Source organism: Urocitellus parryii, chromosome 4, assembly GCF_045843805.1.
Source record: "Urocitellus parryii isolate mUroPar1 chromosome 4, mUroPar1.hap1, whole genome shotgun sequence".
Taxonomy (NCBI): Eukaryota; Metazoa; Chordata; class Mammalia; order Rodentia; family Sciuridae; genus Urocitellus; species Urocitellus parryii.
In genome coordinates this window covers 79,758,509-79,782,395 of record NC_135534.1, presented here as the reverse complement: position 1 = coordinate 79,782,395, position 23,887 = coordinate 79,758,509, and the positions used below count along the sequence as shown (strand labels likewise).

At 35.6% G+C, this 23,887-nt stretch overlaps 1 pseudogene; it reads right to left on the bottom strand.

The window, feature by feature from the left end:
* Window positions 1-331: 331 nt before the first annotated feature.
* On the bottom strand, window positions 332-8,672 carry LOC144254300 (tripartite motif-containing protein 51-like; annotated as a pseudogene).
* Between the last annotated feature and the right edge of the window lie 15,215 nt (window positions 8,673-23,887).

Genomic DNA, 23,887 nt, shown 5'->3' with positions numbered 1-23,887 from the left:
TTTAACTTTATTAAGTCATACTTTATCTATTCTTTCATTTGTGACAGTCCACAAATAAAGTAAAACCAGAAAATATATTCTATTTCATGTACCATAGGCAATTATATTCCTCAAATGAATAAATTTTAAAAATCAAATTTTAGGAATATATGAGCTTTTAATATTATCACCATAATTAATAACAGAGTAAGCAGGTTTTCACAACATTAGAAGGAGTGTAAAGTTAATAAAATATAACCTGTTTGTAACGTTTGATAATACCCAAGGAAGAGGGTTTCCTTAGATTAAATAATTTTTCATATATTGGGGCATAGTCCTTATCTATGTCTGGTCAGATGTGACTACAGCAGAAAACAGGATTGACACGGGGAGAAAAGGAACTGCAAAGAATACTGTATATCAGTGAACTTTGAGTAATATTAATGAAGCTCACTGTTCTACCTTCATAATCCAGGAATACTCCTATTCGGCCAATGGGCCTTGGTACATATTGAAGTACAAGTGGGGAGGTGGTAAAGAGAGTGCAATGGGAATCCTCCTTAACACATCCAAGAAGGAAGAGCCCCTCCACCTCATCCATCTTGTAATTTCTGTCCTTTTCCCAATAATCATTACAGACTCCCAAAGCCCAGTTCCAAGAGTCTCCCACTTCCACCTCCCAGTAATATCTGCCAGTGGCATAAGTCTGAGTACCCCAGGCAAGAAAGCATTCTGATGTTGGAGTGACCAAGGAGGCACCTTGTGGATCGAATCCAACATTCACGCTTCTCAACTCTCCATACAGGAAGACGTGGCAATTGGCTCTTTCAAGACAGAGTAATATCAACTGTAAGAACAATACTGCAGACATGTATGTAAATAATAAGAAGTTAAAGTTCTAAAAAAAGTTTTTCTGAGAAGAACTGTTACTACTGAGAAATGTGAAATTGTAACAGCAACAATGATTTTGGTTGTAAAACCTAATAAATTATGTGCTGGTAGCAGGCCTTCCCTGGCCCTCGGGGCCCAGCCCCCAGTTCCTTGTTCTGCATGTCAAAGTGGCCAGCTCACAGGGTCATGACGCAGGCTTGCAATTTCATGTTTATCTGCCTCAGACATATGTGCCTTTTTGGGAACATCTTGGCCTTCTTGGAGCTTCCTGATAAGGGACGGTCACGGTAACCCAAGAGTAGCAGGTGTTATTCCTCCCCTGTTTTGGCTAAATTTCCACTGCAGTTATAGAAAGTATATAAGGGGAACAAATTTGACAATAAAGCGCACACATGCCTCCTCCTGGATGAAGAACCTTGGTGTCCTGTGTTTTTTTTTTTTTTTTTTTAACCTCGACGTCCCTCGCCGGACTTGGTTCCTGAGGCCGGATGCGGCAATTATGGGCATGAATAGTAAATCTACAGAACAAATTCCTTACCATAGATAAAGAAATTTGTTGAAAATGTGAAAAATCAAATATTGAGTCAAATATAAAACTAATATCTTTTAATTTAATTTTTATTTCAAAATATCTACAGAGAGGATGCCTGAACTCTCTGGAGGCATCAAAAATAAGTATCAGAAAAATATTCCTATTTCAAAAAAAATGCTGTCATCTTTTGGATGAGAGGTGAAGATTTTTCTCTCTTGTAACCTTTTCTAAATAACTGGATAAAAATACATTTATACATTTTAGAAATTATCACTTGGTGAAATTAATTCTTATTCACAGTTACTAAATATTCAAATATATTATAAATGCTGTTGGAATCCACTTTAATCCTTTCTGTTATTCCTCAAATTTTGTAATTTTAGAAAGAATAATTTAAAATTTATTTATGCAAAACTTTTCACTATCCCTAAGTTTTCTGCATGCTCTGCACTGCCCTGCATATCTGAGATTTAACATACTGCTTTTTATATTCAGCAAACCAAAATAAATTTTATGAGTATTTTCCTTTCTTGGTGATAAAGCTGATTTCTTCTCTTAGATTTCCTATAGCTATTCAAAATTTTAGGTCATTTAATCACATATACCCATGTTAAAACCAACATAAATTTCTAGTCAACTATTCCCCCCCGCCAAAGCTTCTCCTAACAATTCAAATTTAGCAGGATAAGGTGGCTTAAGCCTGAAATCCCAGAAGACTGGGATAAGCAGATGAAAAGTTCAAGGCCAGATTGGGCAAATTAGTGAGACTCTCTTTCAAAACAAAACTGGGGGCTGCGTATCTGGCTAAGTGGTATGGTGCTTGCCTAATATGTGCAATGCCCCAAGTTAAAATGCCAGGACCAAATTTTTTTTCAATAATGAACATACTGAACAACTGCATAAATTTGTATGTGAAATTGAATAATGAAACTTAAATCTGAGTGTAGCTCTGTTTATTAAAATTTGCAATTTTATATCACTTGTTTTTATATCACTTGTTTTATATATATATACCTCAGGACATATGAGCCTGGATTATATTTAAGTAGTTTTTTTAATCTTTCACTCTTTATACTGTAAATTTGACTACAGACACATATTCAAGAATTTGCAGCCAAATTATTTATTTCTAAAATAAGTAAAATATTTAATAAAAGAGAAATACCACCCCTGTGATCCTAACAACAAATAATAGATTGTGAGAATACTGCCCATGGGCTTATGCTTTGCTCGGAAGCTGTTGAGCCTGTCAGTCCAGTGATGGGCCCTGCACTGAGTTCTGGATTCACAGGCTGGACTATATACAGCTGCATAGATTCAATCCTGCAAGAAGGAAGATGCAGTTAACATATGTACAGTCAGAAAATCATGATTCTTCTTGATAAGACACTTTATAAGAATTCTTGCAACACACAGATGTGGAAATACAGAAATTATCACTTTGTGAAATTAATTCTCATTCGCAGTTCCTAAATATGCAAATATATTGTAAATGCTATTGGAATCCACTTTAATCCTTTCTGTTATTCCTCAAATTATGTAAACATACTTAGTTTTCTGTTCAATTTTGTATATTTAAGAGTGAAAATCTGGTGTCCTTTTAGTTTTCCATGGACACAACATCTTTATTGTTTTATTTTATGTGGTGCTAAGGATCGAACCCAGTGCTCTGCACTTGCCAGGCAAGCAGGTTACCACTTGAGCCACATCCCCAGCCCATAATTCTTATTATTACAATCTTATATAATTTCTTATTGAGTTTTCATGTTTATTCTATATGTAAAATGTACATAATCCATTCATTTTGTTCAGGACTAATTGCCCTCTTAGGAAATGTCCTGAATCACATTGGATTTGCAGAAACTGACCTTTTGGTAGATGACTAATAAATTCAAAGTGCTGAGTATTTACCATTTTGTCCACTAACACTGAAAGTCAGTACCAGGTTATTATAAAAGAAAGTGCTAAACATATTCTACAATACATACAGTCTTTTAACTCACCATTTGTAAAAAGTAAGTAGAAAAAATTCATCTAAACTGTTCTGTAGGTTAAAGGATGTTCTGTTTCTTGACCTTTGAAGTTCTGCAAGCATAACCTTGCCAAGATTGTGGAGGTGCTGTCTCCTTCCATTCAACACCGGCCTTCCAGAATCCTCCTTTGCTTATTGACTTAACCAGGGCATCCTCTGTAAGGCTAAAGCTGCTGGCCTCAAGGGATTCTTAATTCCTATTCACCCAAAGGTAGAAAGTTCCTCTAATATATCTTAGCTTAATTATGTATTTGAATGCCACTAGTTTTTGTTAGTGAGAGTCCATTTCTATCATGTACCACACCATCTAGCAGGCCAATATTTTCACAAATTGAAGTCTATTACCAACATTCACAATGATATTTATGATGTTGAGTATTTTTATCTTGTTTCTGTTTAACCAAGAAATTTAAAATGGTACTAAGGGATTGGGGATATAGCTCAGTTAGTAGAGTGCTTGCCTAGCATGTAAAAGGTCCTTGGTTCAATTTACATTTCCACAAAAAAAAAAAACCTTAAAATTGTGCTAGGGACACAGTTGTGTAAATTAGAGAATCATGTGTAATCAGTTGGGAACACAGGTAATGAAATACACCTTATGGATTTTTAAAACCCTTAGTTTGTAGATGCAGCTTGAAAGAAAAACTATTTCAAAGGTGTTGTTTGACAGATCATACTCATGTATAAATTAAAAGCTCTGACAAGAAAGCAGGAGAAACAATGCTTTCCTCTCATAAATGTAAATGGATCACCCTTAATCACTTTTAGGACAATTTACTGCATTTTTTTCCCTTTTTAAGGGGAAATTTGTTACCTGCTTCTTTTTTTATACCTTGTGGTTGTGAGAATTTAAAAAAATATGAAGGGGCACTATATCAGTAGAATTTAACAAAGAAAAATGAAAGCATGCAGTGCATTTAAAGCAGAGGCAGTTTAATGGCAAGTATTGGTTACACTGGTGAAGGAAGAGCTGAAGGAAAAACACAAGCCAGAAAGTAGCATCACTGGGGATCTGCTATGATCTTAGAAGGGAGGGAGAGTGTGACATTACCTACCCTCTGGGCCAGGGTGGTGGACACAGGCATGGAGGAGATGATGCCCTGCACAGGAAAAGGAGAAGCCCAGTGATTTCTCCATTTTTTCAGTGAATATTCTTCCAGTCCTTGTTGGGAACCAGCTTATGTAGAAAACTGGGAAACTCAGCCCTCAGTGTCAGACTACCAGTGACACAGGGCAGAGTAGAGGGGAGACAAAGAAAGCTTCTGGGGTCTTACAAGTCCCTGCCTCATGCAGTCAGTCCTTATTAACACTGGGCTCCTATTCTCCCCTCCTAGGTAGTTTCCATGCAAACACATGGATTAAAGAAAAACAATAATGGTGATATTTTTAATTGACTAATATTAAGAATGCATCCAAAAATAAATGCTTGAAGAAAGTATACAATATTTAATATATCAATTATAAAATATAAAAGGCCTGACTGGATCCTTTCTTTGAGGCACAGTGCTTGGCATGATTGCCCACTGGAAGTGACTGCCAAAAGAGCATAGAATAGATTTTGAACCCTGTGTTCTGTGTCAAAACACAACTGCCAATTCAGTGTCTTCATTTCAGTTGTCTTTTATATGTGTGGGGATTTTTGAACTCAAATCTTCCTTTCTAGGTTTCTTAGATCTTTCTTTGTCATTCCCTAGATGTTGAGAATTCACTTCCCACCTTTCACTTCATTTTCCTGCACTTTAAGATGAGGTGGTCAGGAAAGGGTCCTCTGTCCCATGCAGTCAGCCTTCCAGTCCTCAAGTGGGTAACCATGCAGGTGCTTTTCTCCCAGACCACAGAAAGCCCTTGGTTTGCCTGGGTCAGATCCCACCCTGTGTGTCCCAGAGAGGACTAAGAATTTCTTCAGAGAAACCAAGAAGTGTTTGCTAGCCACTGGAAAGGCTCCAACACATTTGGATTTCCTTTTGCTTATTCCATTGCCAGGAGCCCCCTTTCTTCTGTGCTAGAAAGTCAGAGTTGACCTCTAAGGCAGCTCTGACCTAGGCAGGAGGAAAGGGGAGGAGGAACCAGGAGGTCTCACTACTAGCCAGAAGCCAGACCAAAGGGGACTCTGAACTAACAGTATATGCATTCTCATTTGCTGAATCCCAGATTTTAATGTTTAAAATTATATCCTTCCAAATTTCTAAAAAGAGATTATTGTAAGGGTAGAAGTGAGAAACAAATATCAAGCTTATTTAATGAGTTCATGTGGATTGGGACAAACTCATATGTATATATTTTCTAAAATAATGCAATAAAGTTGAATTGAATCTGGAGTCAGAAAGAACTGAATTCAGGTCTTGATCCTATCCAACTACTGGTGGTCTTGGCTTCTGGACTGTACAGTAACCCCTGTCTCACAGCAGAGTTATGAGGTGTGATGTGAGTGTGGATCCTGAAAGCCTTGCACACATTGTTTGGCCAGCCCTCTGCTGCAGGTGCTTAATAACTGCTAAACCTGAAACATCTAAGAAAAAAAAAAAAGAAGGAGGAAGTATGAAAAAAGGAGAAGCAGGGCAGGTAATGAGCCGGGGAATGAGGAGGAGGAAAAATGTCTGGATGAGTTATTAAAGAAAAGCAAATCTAGGGGCTGGGGATGTGGCTCAAGTGGTAGCACGGTCGCCTGGCATTCCATCCTCAGCACCACATACAAACAAAGATGTTGTGTCTGCCAATAACTAAAAAATAAAGAAATATTAAAAAAAAGAAAAGCAAATCTATGTCATACAAACTAAAGCAAAATTTTACTAATCATTTCAGAAAATGCTAATCTATCTATCTACCTATCTATCAAAAAATCCAAAATCTGTCTCTTAAAAAAGATTAATTAAATTGTCAAATCTATAGTACTCATATAAAAAGGGGATGGGGAATTCTAATTAAGAATTTGGGACCAAGAATTAAAAAATCAAATGCACATGCCCTCAGAAATTAATGTTAGTAAGAGGATTTTTTTTCAAAAATTGTGTGCTGACACAGTTCACAATTTCGATGAAATGAACAAATTTCTTAAAAATGTATTGGTCAAAAGCTAACAAAAACATATGATATTAGTGGTATTATTTTTATTAAAGAAAATTGAACCATTATTTTAAAACAAAACCCTCATAAAAATTTAATGATATATATCAGTGAATCCATCTAAACATTTAGATAAAAATACAAACTTAGACAAAGTCTTCCAGAGACTGGAAAAGGGAAGTAATAATTCCCAATTTATAAATTTTATATCTTAGTCTGACAAAGGCTTTACAAGAAATAAAAACTATGATACAGACTCTCATGTAACATAGATGCAGCAATTCTAAACAAGTTACTAGCTCATCAAATTTAGTTACAGATTAAGGCCAAAAATGCCATGTTCAAATGGAATTTTTTCTAAAAAGAGTAACTTAACATTGGAGAGTAGAATGAATATAAATAACCACAAAACAGGAAAAAACAACTGATATGATTCATTGTCGGTTCATAATTTTAAAAAAAGTTTCAATCAATGAATCAAAAAGAATAGTGAGCTTTAATAATCTAACAAAGAATGCCTATAAAATCTTACAGCCAAGTATCATATTTAATGGAGAAATGAAAGCTTGTATATGGAGTGTGGGTGACAGGAGGGTATTGCTATCACCAACCAGGTTCACCACTGTTCTGGGTGTCTTTGTCATAGCAACTAGACAAGAAAAGAGTCATAAAAAATAAATCATGCATGGACCAGCAAGAATTAAATCTACCATAATTTATAATGTATTATATTACACAGAGCTACCATAATTTGTAAAATTATGGTGTTTGTGTCATTTTATTATATCACATGCTTGTGTGGTTATAAAACTTCCCCAAATCCATAAACTATTAATTAGGGAAACTAAAAGCCTATGACTGCACATTTGTGTTGTTTCCATTAAGCATATTAATAATAGCAGGTCGATTATTGACCTTAGTGTCTAGTTTTCCAAAAATCTTTAAGTCAAAAGGTTCATTCAGTAGTTGAAATGCAGATGACCATGTGAGTCTGAGTGGGGCTATTTTTCCTAAACAAGTGTTCAGAGATATATTTTGTTATCTGGGTAACACTGCTGACAATTTAAAACTTCTTGCTTTCTGGTTAAGAAAAATGCCAACTGTATCTCACCAACTACAATGAGTTGAACCTGAGAATCATCACTCATCATCAGCAACAAACTTATATTGCTCCACTGAAGATTTTACTATGAAACCAATTGATGAGAGTCTGACAGCAGCTAGACACATGTGAAATCCACATTGCAGGTCAGATGTATGTGTTTATTCTCATGTCCTGGCTTCTCATAACATCCCCCGCCTTTCCCAGTCCCTGGTGCAGGAGTTGAATAAACCCAAATTAGATTGAAGGTTGCCACCAGAAGCAGAGGATCAGTGGAATGTAAATATTAATGTATTGGGCATTTTCTGAGGAAGTGATGAAATTTTTTTCTAGAATTAGATAGTTACAATGGTTGTACAACTCTGGATATGCTAAAAATCATAAGCAAAACACATTAGAAGAATGCTCGCCATGAATTTATATGAATTTATCTCATTAACATTATTTTTAAAGCTATTCCTGATATTCTAGTAAATGCTTCACAATAAACAAGTTTATGAAAATGAATTTCAGTAAGCAAATTAATACATTCAATGTGGTAGATTATTTTTGTAGCCATGGAATAACTGTTTCTTAAAGTTACATGTGCCCAAAGATCTCATACACACTCTTGTTGTCTGACTAGAGTGGGTCTCAGGACTTCAGTTTCCTGACATGGGAGCTCACCAATTAGTACTCATGACACTTGACTTCAAGGCAAAGGACAGGTTCAGAGGAGAGGTAAAGAAGGAAGGAAGGGAAGTAAACATCATACAAGCTCACAGTTCCATTGTCATAATCTAGAAACACCCTAACCCTACCCAGAGGCCTTTGCATATATTGAATTAGGGGTGGGGGTTTGGTAGAGAGACTGTAATGCCTGTTCCTCTTCAAAGAAAATATGAGAAACACCCATCAAAATCAATACTTTAACCAATATTGATTGTTCTGGAATATTTAAAATCACCCAGAATTCAGTTGGAAGAGCTCAGCACCTCTACCTCCCAATAGTGCTTACCTGAGGTGAAGGCCTGGGTTCCCCTTGCAGCATAACTCTCTATTCTCTGGGTATCTCCAGGTACACTATGCTCCATCCCCAAATGTTACACCTCTGACATCCTTAATACAGCTTTGTAGTGTCAGCCACTTTCTATTTCACAGTACTATTAACTGCAGAAAGACAAAACTCCAATTAGCAAATGGTACTATGTAACCTTGTTGTGAGAGGCAGAGGATCTATGTTCAATTATTTCTTTATTTGTCTCTCATCCTCACTAACAAGAGCAGAGTTCAGCCTCACTCAGGTGTGAAGCAGGTTTATTATGACCTCTTCAGCACTCACAGCTCCTTCCCATCATGGAAAGAGAGAAAAAAAGAGAGAAAGAGAGAGAGGGAGAGAGAAAGAAAAGAAGGAAAGAAAAAAGGAAGGAAGGAAGGAAAGAAATTAGGTCAAGTCATATCGATGTGTGGAGCAGCAATTTATTTTTATTTACCTCTACATAATTTGTTTCATAAAATATGAAATCCTTACTTTTGTAGAAAACTGTAATTCTGTTTTTTCTTTAATATTGTTAAAAAATATTCATCACTTTGCTATGATACAGGTATTCATTATGATATCAGCTGTGACTGTTCCATTTCCAAACATCAAAAATTACATGACACACATTATATGCACATTTCAGCAGTTTCTGAAAAGAATGTTCTTGCTTTGCCTTATCTGCTGAGACCCTGGTTCTAACTTTACCTGGGTTTCAGTCTTCTGCTGTGTATAGACCTGTTTTCTAGTATGGGATTAACACAATTTTGACATATTCACAGATTACTTAACATTCATCTGTTTAGAAATCTATCTGGTAGGATTGGAATTATTCCACTTGTGACAATTTTATCTTTTTTTTTCTTTTTGCCTAACAATCATTTTTGTAAAAACTTTCTGATTTATGAATAATATATTTTTGTAGAATTTATGATAAATGAAACTAGAATATAGGACAAATTAAAAACCACTATTCCATATTCAAAATTCCAAAATTAAACTAAATAAACACAAATGTTTGATTGGTACTTTGAGAACTAAGCATTGTATCATTTCATAATCATATAAGTTAAAAATTCTGTTTTTTTTTTTTTTTTTTTTTTTTTTTTTTACAGTGGATGTGTTCAGATATAACTAAAGTGTGGTCTTAATTTTGCATTTGCAATCAGTAAGTTAAAAGGTCAATCTTGGTCATTGTAATGTGATTATGCAAGGAAGGATGGTACAAACATTCTAGAAAATCATATACAAATTTTATGTCAAAAATTTTAAAATTGAAAATGGGTATTCCTCATTTCAGAAGCCACTGAAGAAAGAAATTGAGTCCTGACTGCCAGACAACTGTTTCTTACCTCTGAAGCTATTCAGCATGTCCAGGATTCCAGTGATGTTACCTGACATGAGCTTTTGGTTCTTTTGCTGAGCCATTCACATCTGCAACAACTTAGTCCTGTAAAAATGACAAAATTTTTCCATTTGGGGTTAATTGAGTATACATTTTATTCTACACTTCTATGGATTTAAGAAATTTTACCATTTTTATCTGAACTTAATTTATATCAATATCTAATGTCTCTATTCTTCTCTGACATTATACAACTTCTAAAATTATTGAATGTAATTCCCTCCCTGCATTCCTCACTGGACTTTGGGCAATATAAAGGTCCTTGGTATCTTACAGAAAGTAGAAGTTCAGCCTTTGGGACTCAGTCCACAAACGTTACAAATGATATAGTCAATGGTGTCTAAAGGGGAATATTCCTTAGAACAGAGACTTTGATCATCTCTGCAAATGGAGGGTATCTAATACAGTATGAAAGCCCTGATCCTGAGGGTTCTCAGGCAACCCTTTCACTCTGAGTTCTGCCTATACCTAGGGTGTTCTGTGATAGACAGGATCTGGACATTGCTCCGATGGGAATGAAGCCCCCTCCTCTTCCAATCCTTAGGGAACATTCCTCTTTCCGTTTCCCCCCACTAGAGTGTCTTCAGTATGCTCCAACTCTCTAGTTATCAAGAATATTGGTTATCTGGGTGCCTTAGAAAAACACTCTTTATTATCTTGTTTAGCTGGGGCTGAAAAAGATAGTAGAAATGGGTGAAACAAGCCCAGAATGAGTTAGGTATATTTAAATTCATGCACATAAGGAGGAAATTTCTGAGACCAAAAATCTATTGCCTTAGACCTCTTTTCAGACAAAATGCTAAATTTCCACATAGAAAAATGTTAATAATTCAAAACATATATTCTCTACCAACAAGAAAACCAATTTTTCAGAAATCAGAGATCATGGTGTAAAAATGCCTTTCCAACATGCTTTAAAATTCCTGCAAGGAAGTAAAAGAGTTCTAACTCTAACCCTAACCCTTTAGTACTGTTTGTTTGTTTTAAGAAAGTAGTTTTTCTTCTTTCCCTGTTAAGTAGCAATCAGAGCCTATGTTGATAAGAGAAACTCACCCATGAGAGACATCCTTGGTGTCCACTGAGAAGGAGGGAGTTCAGAAAGAGGCTGTGCATTGAGGCAGTGGTACCCAGGTTCCCTGTCCCTCACCTCCCAGTTTTATTCTCAAGGAGAGGTCTGACCAAACTGACAACAATTTAAACTAAACAAGAAAGCACATAAAAAGCAGAAAGCATGGGAATTGGTTACCAAACTCTGCAACTTTGTCTATGCATGGACAAATCCCCAGTATCTTCAGAAATTGCTTTCTGGCAAGAAAAGAGAAGGTGGTGAATTAGGTAACATGATTTGAGAATTAACCCAATGAAGCTAACCTTCCCCTAGCCAGAGTTTTCTGTACGAGTAGTCTCCTGGGAACAAAGAAAATTATTTTTTCCTATATTATCTAACACAAGGTGTAAAATTTTCCAAGATTACCACAATACAGAGAAACAAATGATTGGCCCAATGTAGGGATGTGTGTGAAGGCGCACCTGTCTTTGAGCTGAGCACAATGGGCTCTGCAGTCAACATTGCCTAGACAAGAATTCCTCTCTCTTAGAATGGACCTTCCCTGGTCATTTGGAGCAATTCCATGTCAGGCTTGTGGCACATCTCAGTCAGCTCTCTTCACATTTCCTTCAGCTTTTCCGTCTGTTGGGCCATTCTGATTCACCGTCCCTGAGTTGCTGGAAAATTTCCTTTGCTTTTCTGTTCTGTGTTGCCAGTTGAAATCTCTCCTCCTTAAGAAGAAACTGATACATCATCTGATATTGAACTTGGATCATGTTCTTCCTTAAAGTCACATAGTCCTGCAGAGATATTCATTTAAAAGGATTACATGTACTTATTCTCAAGAGAAACCTTAAAAGTACAAAAATATGTTCCTTAACATTATCAAGAAAATAATTTATGGATTAGAAGAGAGGACCCAAAAATAAGCCCACACATCTAAAATCAACTGATTCTTGATAAAGGTACTAAAATCAAACATTGTTTGTTTTTATTATGTGAAGATTTATTCTGTCATATAGTATTCATCTCTGAACAGTTTTTGTGAGAGCAATAGAATGTAAGTTTCATAAGCTGAATGGTGGATGAATGCCTTTTTGTTCTTTTGATAGCAGGAATTGAACCCAGGGGTATTTTACCACTGAGCCACATCCCCAATACTTTATATTTTTTACTTTGAGACAAGGTCTCACAAAGTTGCTTACAGCCTTGCTAAATTGTGGAGGCAAGCTTAGAAATTTCAATCTTCCCCCTCCATCCCCAAGGTTTTAGGGATTACAGGTGTGCCCCACTCAGCAAGTGTGTATGAATCTCTTACAGTTGCACAGAAAAGCCTGGGGCTGGGGCTCATTGGTAGAGTGATGGCCTAATCTAGGGAGCTCTGGGTTATAGTGGAACTGAATTAAATCCATTCCCACCAACATTAAGAAAAAAAGAAAAGAAAAAATCTCATAAATTTTCAACGTGGTGACTTGCCCTAACTATTCCAATCCAAGGTTTATTTTAATAGAGGAACTGATGACAAAAATTAAGTAAAAGTGGTAAGCCTAAATTCCATTAAAAGCGCATGTGGGCACACATATGTGTGTGTGTGTGTTTGTGTGTGTTTGTGTATGTATGTATATGTATGTGTGTGTGTGTGTGTGTGTATATATATATATATATATATATATATATATTTCTATATCATAGAATGCCTCCTCAAAGAAAAGTAACAGTTTGAAGTATTTGGAAACATGACATTTTCTTTACTATATATCTCATCCGCAGCTCTTCGGATCATAAATTGGAGATATGTTTTCATTGTCATCCCCTACCTTTTTTCCAAGTCATTAAAAAATTAAATTGTTGACACTTTTTTATGCGCTTATAAAGCACTCAAAGTGTAACATCCATGTGTGTGATCATAAGTTCACATATCGTTTTTGATCTGTTAAAAGAGAATTATGAATACATGTGACCCCAAAAATTTAAAAATGAAATCAGTATTTCCAAAGTCAAGGTAACCGGTTGCCCCCTAGCGGTCAGGTTCCACAACTGCAAAGGCTACAATTTCAAAATCGCTCTTCAATCCGGGGTTCCACAATCAGTTTCGCTTGGGCATATAACATTCACATCCAGATTCTTAACTTTAAATTTCGGTGATCAAATGCAATCCTGAAAGGTCCATGACCTACAGGTTAGCATAAAAATCTCCACATGCCGAGCAACACATATCAGGCGACTGATTTCAGGACACTGTAAAGGATGGCCCTATGCCATCAGATTTCAGGCTTCTCTGGGAAGTCTTCTGAAGGACCAAGGCTTTCCAGGTTGCCAGATACCATACACTGTGATGCCCAAAGTGTGAGTGCAAATCCATTTCCTCCTGAACACCACACTTAGCTTCTTCAGCCCAACTCCCCAGACACATTCCAGGTCATCACTCTCTTACTCCACATTTGGATGACATGAGCCTCCTCTAGGAATAGCAGCTCAGATTCCTTCTCAGTCTGATCCCTGCTTCTATTTTTACCTCTATTCTCTTGAGCCATAATAAAATAAGAAATGCTGCTCTAGTTCTTTGTTATAAACTGATTATACATTTTATTACAAATTTTGTATTTGCAAATAAATGATTTTAAAGTCTTTAGGATTTTTTGCTGTCTTAATGACAGCTAAAACTTTATAGGGTGCTTACTGTGCCCCAGGTAATGCATTAATCCTGGCTCTTTTAATATTCATAACACCTTTCTGGAGTGCTAAAATTATGGAGAAATTATTTTTTTCAGAATGAAATTAAGCTTGAAAAAAAGAAAAAGAAGATTTAAAAATTTAAGCTAGGAGAGAATAAAGAGCTCAAAGACTACCTAGTAACCTAACTATGTCTTGGGATTAACTCAGAAAATCAAGTATAGAAGAACTTAATTAAGCTTCTCATTAATATTTTCCATCTCTAAAAACCTGAAACCAGGGTGTTACTTAAGACTGAGGACTAGAGATTGGCTTGGTGCTACACACCTTTAATTCCATCAACTCAATAGGCTGAGACAGAGGATTGCAAGTTTGAAGCCAGACTCAGCAATTTTGTGAGATTGTAAGCAACCTAGTAAGACCTGGTCTCAAAATAAATAACTGTAACAGGCTGGAGATATAACCCAGTGGCAAAGCACCACTGGAACCAGTTTCCAATACTATGAACGAACAAAAAAAATATATAATCAAACAATTGAGAACAAGAAAAATACTTGAGAACAAGAAAAACACTGAAGAATAATTCTGAAGCTTTATTGGAAGTAGAATCATTCATTATTCCTCTAACATGTTGATTTCTATTATTTCATCATTCTTAGTACAATATGGCTCTGTTTATATGTGTGTGTGTGTGTGTGAGTGTGAGTGTTTGTATATCTTATCATTTTCTTATCTGAAATTTTAAAAAATTCAATCCATCAGATTTAGGGCAGATCTTTCTCTTTATGAAATTGCCTATGACACTTCGGTTTTATAAAAACAGATCTTTGGTAGATGCCAAAGAAACACAAAGTGGATGAACTTGAAAGTTTACATCTATCACACTGCCAAGCTCCAACCCAGTTTATAACAAAAGAAAGTCCTAAACTTAACTCTGCCACAGGTCTGCTTTTGGTTAACTAAACATTTCTTTAATTGAGTAGAAAAAATTTACCCCAAATTTAGTGTAGGTTTGAGAAGGCTTATTTCCTTAATACTTTTGAAGATACTCTACCACTTAACGACATTTCCATAGCTGAGGTCAAGTGCGTGCACCAGCATGCCATACAATGTTTTTGACTGTTGGTTCAGTGGTAAGGAGTACAAAAAAAAAAAAAAGAGAGAGAGACAGAGAGAGAGAGCGAGAACAAAAAATGAAGTAACACAAAAGCTAGAAATCAAAATCAATCAGATAATTCAAACTTTAAACACCACTAGAAAAATAAATCAATTTTTTTTAATTGAGATGTTATTGTGGTAAAACAAAGTATTATTTAATAAAATAATTGTTTCAGTTAAAATGTCTCTTTGGAAAACCTAAGTCATGTGAACTTTCTTGTGTCTTACCCCAAATCTCATCAAAGTTGTTTACTCTATTATATAAAGCCAATCACTGTAATCTCATAGTGTAATCCAGCACTTTTAGAAGAGGTAACCTATAGTGGGTGTGGTCTTAGGTGAGTCTCAGGTATTTAAGTAGGGCACTTCTCTGGAGAATGGTTTTTCTTCTGAGGTTCCTCTAAGGAGCAGCCCAAATTTTCAGCTGCTGAGGTTTGAAGACCTGAGTGTTACTGACAAATTTTCCTCACTTCCAGACTTGAGTTTTCTTAGAGCGGACTCTGGTGAGTTGGATACTTAAAAGAAAGGCTTTTCAGTTTACTTTCTTTCCTAAAAATTGTTTGAATTTACTTTTCAACTTAATTGGGTTTGTCCAAGTAAAAAACCTTCTTTGTTTTTGCTGATATATATACCTTTTTAAAAATATTTGTCTCTGTAAAGTTATCTGAATAATTTTTATTCTATTACCTTGTGTTTTATTAGATTTTCCAGGTCTGAAATGAAATATTTTTGCAGTTTCATCAAATTTAGAACCCATGAAATGCTTAAAATGTTCAACATATTTTAGCATGTAATAGTATTATGCACATCTATTTAGATTTTTTTTTTAGTGAGTACCAAATATTGCATTCAGAGGCACTCATCCATTGTGCCATGTCACCAGCCATATTTTATATTATTTTTAGAGACAGGGTCCTATTGAGTTGCTTTGTTCCTTGATTTTGCTGAGGCAGGCTTTGAACACTCCATCCTCTGGCCTCAGGCTCCAGAGCTGCTAGGATTAAAGGCATGTGCCACCATGGTTGGCTTAGAATTTTAAGGTATAGATTTAATTGTAAATAAAATTCACATATTTCTTTGTTTTGATATAATAAAGTTGTCAGAGATGCTCTTTTATATACTCACCTAAGAAATTGTGGGCTCACCACTACTTGCTGCAGAAGTAATAATATGACAAACATGAAGGGATCAGGGCCTCCATGTGATACTGGCAGAGTTCACATTATGATTAATAATATTTGTTTTTTATATAGTCTAAATTTCTCAGGCTGGCCTTGAACTCCAGATCCTCCTGCCTTAGTCTCCCAAGTGGTGGAATTACAGGTGTGCAAAACTGTGACACCTATTATTTGCTCATTATTACAAAAAGAAAAGAACAATGGAAAAAATGTGAGAACGTTTGTTTATTTACTGATTTGTAGAAATAGTGTTTTAAAAAGAATAAAACCATATTGCCACTCTACCAAGGTTGATCTTTAAATCTGGGTGCCTCCCCTCCTGGCATACTTCTCACCAAGATTCAGCTGTGGGAATGCAAGGGTTTTAGAAGGAATGAGAATTTATACCTGATCTTTTAGTCCTCCAGCATACACATATGTACATATACAATTTATGATCTGGTAAGTTTTCTAGAAGTGATCTTGGATTTGAAAAGCACAGCTGTACTAGGGGTCCATAATCGTCAAAAACAAAGAATTTATTTCCAATTCTAAATCAAATTTTCTAACAGCATCCACTCCTCTGTAAAATATGAAAATCTGTTTTTATTAAGAAGATCTGAGCAAGAGTTGTGGCACATTCCTGTAATCCCAGGCACTCAGGAGTCCAAGACAGGAGAACCACAAATTTGAGGCCAGCCTCTGCAAGTTAGTGAGGATCAAAGATATTTAGCTAAATTCTGTCTGAGAATTTAAAAATAAGAATATATTTTATATTTATATATATATATTACACGAACACAAGGCTGGTGATGTAGCTCAGTTTTAAAGCACCCCTGTGTTCAATTCCCAGTACCAATAAATAAAATAATTGAATTTTAAAATAATAAAGGGCTGGGATGTAGTTCAGTAGGAAATTATCCCTGAGTTAGGAGAAAAAAACAAATAGGAAATAAAAAAGAACCTACTATGTATTTTCCCAAAGTATTTATAAAGTTGCTGTAAGGGTGTTGAGAATAAAAGGATTTAATTTTATTATTCTGTTTTTCAATATTTAAAAAAATCATGGTGAATTAGTTTCTGGTTCTTGTGTAATTGCAAAGGAAAATCTAAATATGTGTTTGCATTGTTTGTGAGAAAACAATGATGGTTCTTGTACAATTTTAAAAACTTGGAAAGCTGACTTTTAATTCTGCCTAGAGAAATAAGGACCACCTTTTCTGAGAAAATGTACCCAAGTTCCTTCCAAGGTGGATCTGAAAACTGATCACAGAGAGAAGAAAGGTTCAGGTTTTTTTCACTTTCCTTTGAACTCTTCACTGATCTTTTAGTCTTCCAACTAAAACCACCTGGGTACACTTCCATCTAAAATCAAATAGGTACACTCTTCACTGGTATCTACTGCCAACACGCAAATGAGGAAAATATTGGACTTGTTACCTGGCAATGTTCTCTCAAACCCCGAAGATATTTGTTTGTTTGTTTCTGGTAAATCTTAGATTCAGAGACCCTGAAATCAAGATTGTTTAGAAGTTGAGGGTGGGTGGATGGCAGAAGCCAACAATGGACCATAATTTGCATATTTACACACAGAACTGGGTCCCAATTTAGGGCTGCTCCTTGATAAATTTCCTTCTGCAGCTCTAACCAGGAAGAGCAGTCCAGCAGCACTGCTTTCCTGCAGCGAGCTCTCCCGGGTTCTCCCACCTGAAGCTTACAGCGCGCGGGCTCGGATAGGCTCGCTGAGCCATAGTAGTATCATAGAAGCTGTTTGGATGCAGGACATCAAATCCTGGGTAGAGCAAAAGGGCGAGAGTTCTGCCTGCGCTCTGCATGCACTTTGACTCCGGAACTCATCCTTCACACTGTCCTACCTGCTCTGCTCTGTTCTGTGTTTGAAAATTTCGAGTCCTTTCATGCATCAGATGGAACATATTTTCATGTGTTTGGAAATTTTTGATATCCTTTGCCCATTTTAATTAAGCCATTGCTTTGAATGAACTCTTTAAATATTGAAGGATCTCAGTCTCTAAATAGATTGTATTGTTTTCTAAGTTGTGTGTATATCAACAAGTCATTTCTATATACATAAAACAATGGGCATAGGGAATGTATTCAAAATTCCATATTCAATAGGGAAATGTATTCAAAATTAAGACTTGCAGGGACCTTCATGGTTCTGAATATTCTGGCTGTGTCTAACTTTATATCCTTCATTTATTCCACTCTTGAGTCAGCTCACTCCCCACTCAATGGTTCAGTTCAGTCATTTGAACTTACACTTTTTCCCACTTGATTATCCCTGCCCACCACACCCTAATCATGTTTTGTCTCTAAAGTCAGATTTTTTTCTTATACTAATAGGGGTAAACTCTTCAGCATTTATGATCACAGTAACAGTATTTTCCTTCATAATACTCAACCTTATTGAAGGTAAGTGATTATTCCTTACCATATCTATTTAATGCCTTGCTCTAGAAGTATTTATTTGCTCTTTCATGAGAGCAGTTAGTTTCCATAGATTTGTCTGCTTTTTTAGTGGTCTATCCTTGATGCCTAGAACATGTTGTTACTAAATAAGGAATAAAAGAATGCATTCCAATTTATCAGTCACTGAATAAAATACATACTAACCAACAAAAAAGACTACAGTTATAGTGAAAGCAGCTGACATTAAACTCTCAATTTCCATTAGACATCAACACTTAATCATGTAATTTGAGGGAGTGATATACTTCTTTGAACTAATCCAACATTTATATATGTATTTGTTTATTTACTTATGGTTCTGACAATTTTCTTTCCCAGGAGTACTGACCACTGATCCATGTTCCCAGGACTATTTCTATTTTGTTTTGAGAGAGGATCTCCTAAATTACTTAGGGCCTTGCTAAATTGCTAAAGTTGGCCTGGACTGTACATTCCTCCTGCCTCAACTTCCAGAGTAGCTGATTTATAGACAGAGGCTGTCATGCTTAAACATTAATATTTTAAGAGCCATATATGGTGGGTATCATAGTGTGTGCCTGTAGTTCTAACTCAAATGAGCACAGGAATTAGAGGCTACCTGAGCAATACAGTGAGGCAGTATAAAAAAATTTTCTTTTAAAAAGAAATGCAGGGCTGCGGATGTGGATCAAGTGGTAGCGCACTCGCCAGACATTCGCGAGGCGCTGGGTTTGATCCTCAGAACCACATACAAATAAAATGAAGATGTTGTGTCCACCAAAAACTAAAAAAAAATAAATATTACAAAATCCTCTTTCTCAAAAAAAATCAAATGTAGCACAGTGTTACTTAATCTATTTCACAAAACTTTTAAATTTGATCTTACATTTTTATTTGACCAATAAAATCATATTAACTCATGTAAACATGATACTTTGAAGTACAGACACATTGTGAAATCACCAAACCTATCTAATTAATCTATGCATAACCTATTCATCACATAGCTATTTTTTAATAAGAACACTTAACATCCTCCAGGCATGGTGGTTCAGGCCTATAATCACAGCTGTTGAAGAGGCTGAGGCCAGAGAGTCACAAGTTCAAAGTCAGCCTCAGTAACACAGTGAGGCCCTAAAGAATGCTCCTTGGTTTAATTTTTTTTTTTTTTACAAAATTGGGGATTTGGATCAGTGGTTAAGTTCCACTGGGTTCTATCCTTGGTATGTATGTATGTATGATGTATAAGTAAGTAAGCAAGTAAATAAATAAATAAAATACTTGACATCCACTGCTATACTATTTTCCAAACACACAATGTATTATTATTAAATATACTCACCATATTGGACAATGGCTAAATTATCCATAGATACTAACCAACAAAATCTTCAATTACACTGATAGCAGCCCACATTAAATGATCAATTTCCAGGAGATATTAATTTAATCATGAAATTTGAGGGAATGCACCACTTCTTTGAACTAATACAGCATTTATGTATGTACTTGTTTATTTGTTTTTGGTCCTGACAATTGAATCCAGTTAATGTCATAACAGGCCAAAAATCAGTGATGGAAAAACAGAAGGATTTACTGCACAGCTACCCTGACACCCAGTAGACAATGTTTTTATTGTAGCTTAAATCAAAGACTATGTGCTTAGTGCTCAGTCATCCATAAGTGTTGACAAAAGAAGGGTCTAATTAAATGGGACTAGGTTAAGCATTAATTAAGTATTTTGAAATCAGCTCCCAAAGTAACTGCCATTCAAGTCTATTGATTCTCCACCAAGACAAACTTCCAATCCTGAGAAAAGTGCCTCACTCACAGCCAAAGAACTGTACCTTCTTTGTTAAAGCAGATTACAATTCTTTGCCCTTGGGTTATTTGATTCTCATTTTCCCCTGTGGAGAGTGTGTGAGTGAGCAGCCCATCCACACTGACAACAGAGGCTTACTGCCCCACAGGTGCTCAGTGTGGGGAGATTCAGATTCATAACCAAGAAAGGATGATCCCATTTCATGAATACCTCCCAAGACCAGCTCCAGGGGTCTTTGTTGCCATAATAAAATAAGAAATGCTGCTCTAGTTCTTTGTTATAAACTGATTATAATTTTTATAACAAATTTTGTATTTGCAAATAAATGATTTTAAAGTCTTTAGGATTTTTTGCTGTCTTAATGACAGCTAAAACTTTATAGGGTGCTTACTGTGCCCCAGGTAATGCATTAATCCTGGCTCTTTTAATATTCATAACACCTTTCTGAAGTGCTAAAATTATGGAGAAATTAATTTTTTCAGAATGAAATTAAGCTTGAAAAAAAGAAAAAGAAGATTTAAAAAATTAAGCTAGGAGAGAATAAAGAGCTCAAGACTACCTAGTACCCTAACTATGTCTTGGGATTAACTCAGAAAATCAAGTATAGAAGAACTTAATTAAGCTTCTCATTAATATTTTCCATCACTGAAAACCTGAAACCAGGGTGTTACTTAAGACTGAGGACTAGAGATTGGCTTGGTGCTACACACCTTTAATTCCATCAACTCAATAGGCTGAGACAGAGGATTGCAAGTTTGAAGCCAGACTCAGCAATTTTGTGAGATTGTAAGCAACCTAGTAAGACCTGGTCTCAAAATAAATAACTGTAACAGGCTGGAGATATAACCCAGTGGCAAAGCACCACTGGAACCAGTTTCCAATACTATGAACGAACAAAAAAAATATATAATCAAACAATTGAGAACAAGAAAAATACTTGAGAACAAGAAAAACACTGAAGAATAATTCTGAAGCTTTATTGGAAGTAGAATCATTCATTATTCCTCTAACATGTTGATTTCTATTATTTCATCATTCTTAGTACAATATGGCTCTGTTTATATGTGTGTGTGTGTGTGTGTGTGTGAGTGTGAGTGTTTGTATATCTTATCATTTTCTTATCTGAAATTTTAAAAAATTCAATCCATCAGATTTAGGGCAGATCTTTCTCTTTATGAAATTGCCTATGACACTTCGGTTTTATAAAAACAGATCTTTGGTAGATGCCAAAGAAACACAAAGTGGATGAACTTGAAAGTTTACATCTATCACACTGCCAAGCTCCAACCCAGTTTATAACAAAAGAAAGTCCTAAACTTAACTCTGCCACAGGTCTGCTTTTGGTTAACTAAACATTTCTTTAATTGAGTAGAAAAAATTTACCCCAAATTTAGTGTAGGTTTGAGAAGGCTTATTTCCTTAATACCTTTAATTATACTCTACCACTTAACTACATTTCCATAGCTGAGGTCAAATGCGTGCACCACTGTGCCATACAATGTTTTTCACTGTTGGTTCAGTGGTAAGGAGTAACAAAGAGAGAGAGAGAGAGAGAGAGAGAGAGAGAGAGAGAGAGAGAGAGAGAGAAAGAGAGAACAAAAAATGAAAAACAAAAGCAAGAAGTAACACAAAAGCTGGAAATCAAAATCAATTACATAATTCAAACTTTAAACACCAGTAGAAAAATAAATCAATGTTTTTTAAATTGAGATGTTATTGTTGTAAAACAAAGTGTTATTTAATAAAATAATTGTTTCAGTTAAAATGTCTCTTTGGAAAACCTAAGTCATGTGAACTTAGGTTCATGTGAACTTGTGTCTTACCCCAAATCTCATCAAAGTTGTTTAGTCTATTATATAAAGCCAATCACTGTAATCTCATAGTGTAATCCAGCACTTTCAGAAGAGGTAACCTATAGTGGGTGTGGTCTTAGGTGAGTCTCAGGTATTTAAGTAGGGCACTTCTCTGGAGAATGGTTTTTCCTCTGAGGTTCCTCTAAGGAGCAGCCCAAATTTTCAGCTGCTGAAGTTTGGAGACCTGAGTGTTACTGACAAATTTTCCTCACTTCCAGACTTGAGTTTTCTTAGAGCGGACTATGGTGAGTTGGATACTTAGAAGAAAGGCTTTTCAGTTTACTTTCTTTCCTAAAAATTGTTTGAATTTACTTTTCAACTTAATTGGGTTTGTCCAAGTAAAAAACCTTCTTTGTTTTTGCTGATATATATACCTTTTTAAAAATATTTGTCTCTGTAAAGTTATCTGAATAATTTTTATTCTATTACCTTGTGTTTTATTAGATTTTCCAGGTCTGAAATGAAATATTTTTGCAGTTTCATCAAATTTAGAACCCATGAAATGCTTAAAATGTTCAACATATTTTAGCATGTAATAGTATTATGCACATCTATTTAAAATTTTTTTTAGGGCGTACCAAATATTGCATTCAGAGACACTCATACATTGTGTCATGTCACCAGCCATATTTTGTATTTTTTTTAGAGACAGGGTCCTATTGAGTTGCTTTGTTCCTCGCTTTTGCTGAGGCAGGCTTTGAACACTCCATCCTCTGGCCTCAGGCTCCAGAGCCGCTGGAATTAAAGGCGTGTGCCACCATGGTTGGCTTAGAATTTTTAGGTATAGATTTGGTTGTAAAACCATTGATGTGAAAGTTTTATTTGCTGTCCCTTTAAAACTTTCAGTTTGCAATCTAGTTTTGACAAGTACCCCAGTGGATGCAACAAACTTGTAGAGGTTTTCAAGTGGGAAGTTTGATTACTAGATTAAAAAAAAAACTAGAAATTAAGATGAATTGATCATCAACACATCTCTAAACTGAAGGGTAGTCTCTGGAGAGGAAAGCACCATGGTTACCATTGTAAATTAATGCTCTCTCTCTCTCACTGTCACCAATTTTTTTTTTTTTTTTTTTTTTTTGGTATTGGGGATTGAACTCAGGGCTAATCTACCACTGTATTACAACTCATTTTGAAATGGACTCACTGAGGTCTCCAGGCTGGCCTTGAACTTAGTGTCCCTTTGCCTCAGTCTCCCCAACAGCTGGAATAGTTGGCATGTGCCACTGCACTGGGGTTTCCTGTTGATTTTATTTAAATAACAATGGATGAATTATTGCTGATTATTACTTTAGAATGTGCATCCATCCTCTGAAAATATGAAGGCACTCTGATGTTCAGAACTGATTCTGAGAAATATTATTTTCTTTAATGAGAAGTAATAGAAATTTTCTTTTTAATTTCCTATTCATTCCATGTGCTGAAACTCAGGACATTACAAATGCTGGGCAAGTGCTCTCCCACTGATTACATCCCCAGAATTTATATTCTAATTTTCAATTTAAAACTTAATTCATTCCTTATTGGTAATAAGGATTGAAGACAGGATTTCTCTATAACTGATTTATATTTGCAACCCTTTATTTTTTATTCTGAGACAGTATGTCAATAAATTGCTGAAGTTGGCCTCATACTTTTAATCCTTCTGCCTCAGCCTCCAAAATAGCTGGTTAAGAGGTGCATTGATACTTCCCACTTTCATTATC